Source organism: Mastomys coucha, chromosome X (assembly GCF_008632895.1).
Source record: "Mastomys coucha isolate ucsf_1 chromosome X, UCSF_Mcou_1, whole genome shotgun sequence".
NCBI lineage: Eukaryota > Metazoa > Chordata > Mammalia > Rodentia > Muridae > Mastomys > Mastomys coucha.
Window position 1 is genome coordinate 114,901,692 of NC_045030.1, and position 8,688 is coordinate 114,910,379.

General features: G+C 34.2%; 1 protein-coding gene across 1 annotated transcript in view; it reads right to left on the reverse strand.

Annotated features, from left to right (window-relative positions):
- Nucleotides 1–8,688, reverse strand: part of Cpxcr1 (CPX chromosome region candidate 1) — a 119,835-nt gene that overhangs the window by 62,164 nt on the left and 48,983 nt on the right. Inside the window, exon 2 of the mRNA XM_031376069.1 lies at nucleotides 1,582–1,646. The gene's annotated coding sequence lies outside the window, so the exon portion shown is untranslated. The remainder of the gene's footprint in view (nucleotides 1–1,581; nucleotides 1,647–8,688) is intronic.

An 8,688-nucleotide genomic window follows, 5' to 3' on the forward strand; every position in this document is an offset into this window, starting at 1 on the left:
CTCCAGCTGTTTACCACCCCTACCCTCTCCAGCTTACTGGCCTTGGCATTCCCCTACACTGGGGCACAGAACCTTCACAGGGCCAAGTTCCTCTCCTCCCATTGATGACCGACTTGGCCATCCTCTACTATATACATGCTGCCAGAGCCATCAGTTCCACCATGTGTACTCTTTGGTTGATGCTTTAGTCCCTGGGAGCTCTAAGGGTACTAGTTAGTCAGTATGTTGTTCATCCTAAGAGGCTACAAACCCTTCAGGTCCTTGGGTCCTTTCTGTCTCCTTCACTGGGGACCCTGTACTCAGTTCAATGAATGGAGAGCTGTATCCTGAGAGGCTCTGACAGTACCCGACTAATACACCCAAATTCATTCTTTTAATTAATTCATTCTCATTAGAGTTGAAAGGTAGGTGGAACTATTTTACCTGGTGGTGTTCAGCTTAGTTTCTCATATCAGTGTTTGTAAAGCAACTGTCTCTGTTACTATCAATTCTGCACAGCCTTCCATACATAACTCAGAGTTGATTGAGACTTCTCAGTGATGCTCATAAGAACAAATGATTGCTGCTTTGGCATAGTATCCAAATGCTTTTCCATATCTGAACATCTGTATCAGCAACACTAATACTTAGAAAACATTGAGGAGCTGTGCAGCACCTCTTGGAGAGTGGTGACTTTAAGCATCTGTACACCACAAAAGAGAATCTGATACATGTCAAACTCCTCGCAAGTCATGCTACAGAGATGCAATTTTAAAAAGTCTTCATCTGTCTCAGGGTTTTTATTGTTGTGAAGAGACACCATGGCCAAAGCAACTGGAAAACATTTAGTCATGGCTAGCTTACACTTTTAGGTTTAGTCCTTTATTGTCATAGTGATAAGCATGGAGACATGCAGGCAGACATGGTGCTGGAGAAGGAGCTGAGAGTTCTACATCTTGTTTTGCAGGCAGCAGAAGGAAATAAAGAGCCACTAGGCAAGCTTGATCTGAGAACTCAAAGCCTTCCCTCGGTAACTCATTTTTCTCCAACAAAACCTACTTTAGCAAGACTACATATTCTAATAGTGCTGCTCCCTTTGCCCAAACACTCAAACACATGATTCTAGGAGGGGCATACTTATTCAAACTCCCATACTATCCAAGTTAGAATGGGAATTTTGGTGACACAGCTGGCTTTGTGCTGCCTATGATTCTGCCATTTCCTGTAAGTTACCTCAGTTCTTTGCCTCATTATGTTGGACTTTGGTCTGTCGTTTTACTCAATTACTTGGTATTTTGTATGTTTGTATGATTGATTCTGTTTTTGTTTTTTGTTTGTTTGTTTGTTTTTGTTGTTGTTTTTTTCCTGTTTTGGAGTACCCAAAATATACAGTATCATTACAAAGAGAAGTATAGATTCAGAGCATCTTTGGCATCTTCCTTTCCACAGTAAAATAGCATTTGGTCTATCATAATAAAAATGGGATGTTAGCTATATTTTTAAAGATATCCATTATGCAATTGGAATAGTTCCATTATATTTCCTAACATGTTGATTATTTTTTCGTAGAAAACTGAGAGTTTTTTTTTCCCTTTTACTTACATGTTTGTGTGGGAAACATGTTTGCTTCAGGCAGATATTTGCTCCTGAAACTTTTCACTAGGAAACTGTAGAAAGAACACATTATAATTAGCACAAAATGGACTTAGGAATACAGGTAAGAGGAAAGAATAGCTTACAAACAACATGATATTACTGACGACCTGGGCAACTTAAAAAAGTATAAGTAAATTTTTTCAGAATTATTTTAATGGCTAAAAATAAAATTCAAACCTTATTTGTATAAATTTTCAAAATGTTGTTTTTAATTTACAGTGTGATCTTCCTCTTTTATGAGTGTATTTAGACTTTTACTAATGGTGATCCACATGTCTTAAAATGTATCTAAAAGAAATAAGTATCTTTATGAAGTTCCACCAACCCTGTCTTATCATTCTTAAATATTTCACTTGCTTTTAAACATAATTTGTTGCTAGGCTACACAGTATAAATTTAGATTTATGTTTCAGAGATTTTTCCCTTATAACTTTTAATTGGCTTATTATGAAAATTCAAAATGAAAAAAGTTGAGATGTATTTTGATGAGTTTAGACTATTAATTATTTCAATATTTTCCCATTTTTATATTTTCTAAGGATAACTTCTATCTTCTCAAAAACATAAGCATATACTATATATTATTTTATTTTCCTAGTAGTATTTTCAGGCCACTGTTTCTGAAGATCTGTATCTTCTCTTTCATATTAGTTAATTATCTTTCCTTTTATGAACTTTCTTAAACTTTTCCTGTTTCTTAATTTTCTTTTGGGGTACACTTGCTAGTACAGATTGATATCTTCAAAGTATAAACTTCTTTTATTATTCTTTATTTTCTATTCCTATTTTGAATCTCCATGTCTATTTTGCTATCTCCTTATTATGCTTACATTGGTTTGGTTTTGTTATATTTACTTTTCATTTCCTAGATTTTTAAACTGTAAGTACACAGGTTTGATTTCAAAGATTTACTATTTTCAAATTTAGGTATTTCATGATATAAAATTCTTCTTAGTGATATGTTTAAAATATATCAGATATTTTGATATTTTGTTTCATATTTTTGTTTTTAATCCTTACCATATACATGTGTATTATCAATATATACATAGGAATGTATGTATCATTTCAATTTTTGCTTTAATTTTTGGATTATTTAAAATTGTGTTATTTAGTTTATGGTTTATTAAATTTATTTGTTATCTTACATTTATAGATGTTAATTGTAGCAATATGAACATGCCTTTTCTTAGTCACTGTCCCACAGGTACTTGTCTAGTCAGTTGTTATTGAGTAAAATGTTCTATACATATGAAATCCTACTGGCTATCTCTTCTTAGATTTTTCTCTAGCATTATTGAATTTATATATTAGTATTTTAGATTTCTAACTTGAAAATTTCCTGTCAAAATTTGGTTGAAACCCCTCATTTGTGTCAATAGTGGATCTTTAGTCAGGACACTCCAAGTGTATAGTTATAACATCAAGTGAGCTGACAGATAAACTTGGTATCAACTGAGAGGAACATGACGATGCTTTACTTTCTTCTTTCAAATTCCAAACTGAAAGCACGTAGCTTTCCCTTAGTCTATTTAGTATCATCTCATTCTGTATGTTTGTTTATAGTAGATGTGTTTATTGTTTAAAATTATCCCCATAAAAGGTTTAGAAATATTCATATCTCTACATTCTTTAATGATGTGATTTTCCTTATTAATGGAATTGTACATGTGGGCCTAGTGGTATAGTCCTGTAATCCCAGGTACTTGAGAAGATAAGATTAACAGATAACAAGTTCAAAGCCTATTTTGGTGACAGAATATGTTTAAAGCAAGCTAACATTATTTAGTGACAATGTTTTTCAAAACATAAAATATAAAAGGACCTCGAGATGAATGCAACTTCACTAAGAATAACTGACACCTTCTAAATCAATCTATTCATTGATGCTCTGACAGAGAGAGTTAAAGTGCTTAGCTATTTCTTTTATAATGCTCTTTGTTAGACTAGTCATTTCAAAAATGTTATTAGGAAAGAGGTCTATCTATATGCAAGTCCATATATAGCTAGTTAACTAACTAAATAATAAAATAAATAAAAATGGGATGATTAAATATTTTTATATATAAAGTTATCTCAAAAGTTTCAATTATCTAAAGAAATATGAAAAACCTCTTAAAAGACAGAGTAGGATAAACTTTCCATTGTAATGGATTTGTTAATTATTTTTTGTCTGTGGAAGAAAAAGAGTCACAGAAAATGCTTAGGAAATAGCATTTAAATTATAACTCATCTTTAAAAAATGGTTTATCAAAGAATAATGTTAATTGGGTGAAAATGTTATGCACAGAATTTGAACAAATTTTAAACTAATAAAAATAAAAAAGAAAATAACAAAAGTTCATCAATTTTCTGTGTCAACGACAAGTAATTTTAGTAGTAATATAATTTCCATCTAATCATTTGGTAAAGGTTAATATTTTAGAATAGAAATTTCTCTAAAAAAAATACAAAGAAAGGAAGAATAACACAAAATCTGTCTGCTGTGATTATTTTACACTGCTACAAGTAATTGTTACAAGCTTTTCTTAATATCTAAATTGTTCAATATACAAGGTAATGTATCATATCTCATATATACAAAAAATGCATAGTATATATGTTTAGAAAAAGAATTATATTTGGCTTCATGCATATATTAAAGAGCTTAGTATATATTCTTTACAGGTAAGTCATATGACTATAATTACAGTGATAATGTTGAAATTATTGTGTGATCTTAGGGAAGAATGAGAAAGAAAGGTTTTTGCTTAACAGCGGTATGCTTGTATATCAAGTTGACAAGGAGTCAATTGTGTTGGCTAATATTTTATGTCAAGTTGGCACAAACTAAAGTTGTGTGAAAGGAAGGAACCACAATTGAGAAAATACCTCTTTAAGTTCTGACAGTGGGGCATTTTCTTAATTAGTGCTTGATGGGATAGGATCTAATCCATTATGGTGGGTGCCATCCTTGACCTGGTGGTCCTCTGTATGATAAACAGGCTGACCAAACCATAAACAGTCTTGGTCTGTGATTTCTGCATCAGTACCTGTCTCCAAGTTCCTATCCTGCTTTAGTTCCTACACTTGATGATTTTCATGATGAAATGATGTGCGGGATTGAAAATGAAATAAACCTTTTCTTTCTAAAATTGCTTTTGGACATGGTGCATCATCACCCAAATATTAAGCCTAGTTAAAACAGCCAAGTGATTCATAGATATAGTACACCTTTCAACATTTGTTCTAGTTTGGGTTTTGTTGCTGTTTTAAATATAATAATCAAAAATAATTTAGCAGAAGAATTTATTACACATACAGCTTATGGTCTATCATCTGAAGGAAGCCAAAAAAGAAAAGCAAGGTAGAAACTCGAAGCAAAAACCACAGAAAACTTCTTACAGGCTTGTTTCCTCTGGTTTGCTCAGCTCTTTTTCATATACAATTCAGGGCCACTGACCAATAGTTGGTACACTCATAGTAGGCTAGCTTTCTACTATGAATTAACAATAAGTAAATGCCCCATTTGCTTGAAGAAATAGTGCATTCTTTAAGTTGAAGGACTAAGGAGACAGAGAAAGGCAGATCTCTGTGAGTTCCAAGTTAGCCAGAGTTACATAGTGAGACACTGTCTTTAAAAATACGAAAAAAAAAGAGAGAGAAGAAATGAAATCAAAAGAGAAGAGAAAAAAAAGAAAAGAAAAGAAAATTCTTCCAAAACATGCCCACAGGCAAAACTGACATAGTAATTCCTCAATTGATTGTCCCTCTTCCCAAGTATGTCAATTTGACAATCAAGATCAGCCATCCTAGGTTCAAAATTGGTATGAGCAGAAAAGATGGTTATAGACATGTTATAGACAAAATGATATACACTGTAAAATACCCCAATCAGTCCTCTTTATTTGGCCAATACTGGAGTTTTCTTTCAGACATAGAATGCTTTACCTTTGTATACTCTAATAATGTCTTCCATGAAATACAGGATTGTAGGGAGTTAAGAAAGCCATGCATGAGTAGGGAGTGGATGAAGTCCTGAGTGAGTGTGCATTGTTGACATGGACATGGCACCTTAGACCCTCAGGAATCTGACAAAACCTTTCCTGAATGGTTCAAGCTTGGAATTGGCAAAACCTTAACTCTGATCCATCGGAATATTGGCAGCATGTGCAAGTATAAAGGTTTATGAACAATTGCTCTGCTCCCTGTTAGCAAAAGTTAGCTAGCTTTATCCTCCCAGGTATTTATAGCCAGACAATATGGGCCAGTAGAAACCTCCTACAGAGACTACTAGGAATTCCCTTGTGCTGTGGTATACATAATAAAAGCACTGAGGTTCTGCTTGTTACTACATAGTTGGTGCAGCTTCATCAGAGTTTCCACAGCCCACTTGATTTCCCACTTTTTCTATGTGTCTGTATGATCTTTTCTTCATTCCTTCTTTGCCCAGTCAGGTCAAGCTGAAAAGTTGTACAGGTAAAGGATATTCTAAAATTTTGACAAACTTCATTTTTTTTTTCATGTATTTAATGAGCTAGCTAAGCACTTTTAAAAACTATTACCCCCTCCTGGGGATGCATCCCATATACCAACGCAGACACTATTTTGGATGTCAACAAGTGTTTGATGACAGAAGCTTGTTATAGCTCTCTACTGAGAGGCTATGCCAGTGCCTGACAAATACAAGGGTGGATGCTCGCAGCCAACCTTTGGACTGAGTACAGGGTCCCCAATGAAGGAGTTAGAGAAAGGACCCAAGGAGCTGAGGGGTTTGCAGCCCCTTAGGACGCACAACAATATGAACTAAGTAGTACCCTCAGAGCTCCCAGGGACTAAACCACCAACCAAAGAGTACACATGGTGGGACTCATGGCTCCAGCAGCATATGTATGGCAGAGGATGGCCAAATTGGGAGTGGGCAGGTTGGTGAGCATGGGAAAGGGACAGGGGATAAGGAGTTTTCAGATGGGAAATGAGGAAATGTGATAACATTTGAAATGTAAATTTAAAAAAATCTAATAAAATAAAAAAGAAATATACTTTGTAAAAAATGTTCAATTAAAGGCTTTCCTTTATGATCAAGCTGTTACTATGACCAAGCTGTCTCTTCATAGCAATAGAACATTTACTAAGTATGTGTTCAGGGCTGATTATTTGGTATCAGACAATCAATTGATGTGCTCTTCCCCCCAAAAGACAATTTTTCTCAATATTCACATTCTGTAGTTGTGTGTAGTTCTTTGTCTAGGGTAGAAGCCTCATAGATTGCAGGGTGGTGGTGGCGCATGCCTTTAATCCCAGCACTTGGGAGGCAGAGGAAGGAGGATTTCTGGGTTTGAGGCCAGCCAGGTCTACAGAGTGAGTTCTAGGACAGCCAGGACTATACAGAGAAACCCTGTCTTGAAAAAACAAAAAGCTAAAACAAGCAAACAAACAAACAGAAGCCTCATAGATTTCTGATGATCAACTTTGGCAAATCTATTTTATCATTCCTGTTCAACTCATGTTTTAGGAGTAGTTTTTGTGAACCCATTTCTTCACTGATACAAAAGAACATTAAAAATATATGTATTCATGTACCACCATGTCATGTTTTGATATCTTGGTATAATATAATAAGCTATATATCCAGCTTTTCTACCATTTCTGTATATATATATATATATATATATATATATATATATATATAATACTGTGATACATATACCAGAGAGTTTTTGATGTCATGCTTTTCATTTGCTGCAGAAATAACCAGACCATCAGCTATGTTTATTCTATCCCTTTAATCTTTTCTCTAGAGGCAATAATAGCAGATTAATAATTGATAATTGACAGAGGTTTCTAAGTTTAGGGTAATTTTTTTTTTAATGAGGATATCATGGTTATATTTTGAAAAGAAAACTTTTGTGGTCTAGTCTATTTCATGTTCTGTATGTTTCTTGTACCTTGATAGGAACCTTCTTTAAGTTAGGGAAATTTTCTTCTATTTCAATGTATTTTCTGGGATTTTCATCTAGTGTTCTGCTTGTTTCTCTGATCCTATCATTCATACATTGCCTGGATGGTTAGTGGCAGGACTTATTTCTTTATTCATTTATCTTAGATTTAACATTTTTTTTGATCATTGTATCCATTTTTTCTTCTTTTCAATACTTCGGATTCTTTCTTTTATCTCTTGTATTCTGTTAGTGGTGTTTCTGAGGTTCCTGTTTGAGTTCCTAAGTTACTAACTTCCAGTTTTCATCAGTTTAGGTTTTCTTTATTGATTCTATTTCTACTTTCAAGTCTTAAGCAGTTTTATTCTCTTAACTTCACTATGTGTTTGTGTTTTCACAGATTTTTGTTAATTAGTTTATATGCTTATCTTATTTATGGACCTCTAACATATTCATCATAGGTATTTTAAAGTCCTTGTCTTTTGCTTTAGCTATATTGCATATCACAAAGCTTACTATAATAGAGTTGCTAGGCTCCAGTGATGACATATTGTCCTGGTTTTTATTGACTGTCTTTATACTGGTAACTAAGCATCTTGGATAGTGATTATTTTAATTCTAAGTTGTTATATCTGATTCTTTTCTTTCTGTTGCCCTTTTCTGGTTGTTAATAGATTGTGGTGGCTATGGATTCCCTAATAAGAAATGCTTCTGAGATCCTGTGGGACATAGCACTGAGGATCCTGAGTAGAAAACAATTCTAGGTATTACAAGCTGAGAGAAATGGGGATAGGTTAAGAAGTATGGTTCCAATATGGTATACAAGAAAGAGGAAAGTAGGGTGTGCCACTATGATCTATATACGGATCTATATACACCCTTTGCATTGGTGGTAGACAGGAGGGGGAGGACACAACATGTGGTTTACTACAGATTTGTGAATGAGACTGGGGAATTAGAATAGGAGGCAAGCAGGGAGAGGAAAACTATCCTATTTCATTCCCTGTCCCATGTGTCCAGTAGTTTTCCAGGGACAATCTGTAGAATTTGGAGGCTGAGACAAAGGGATCTTGTGATGAAGTACGGTTATAGAAAAGACATGGATAATATGCTGAGTATAGGGTAGAGAGGAAGG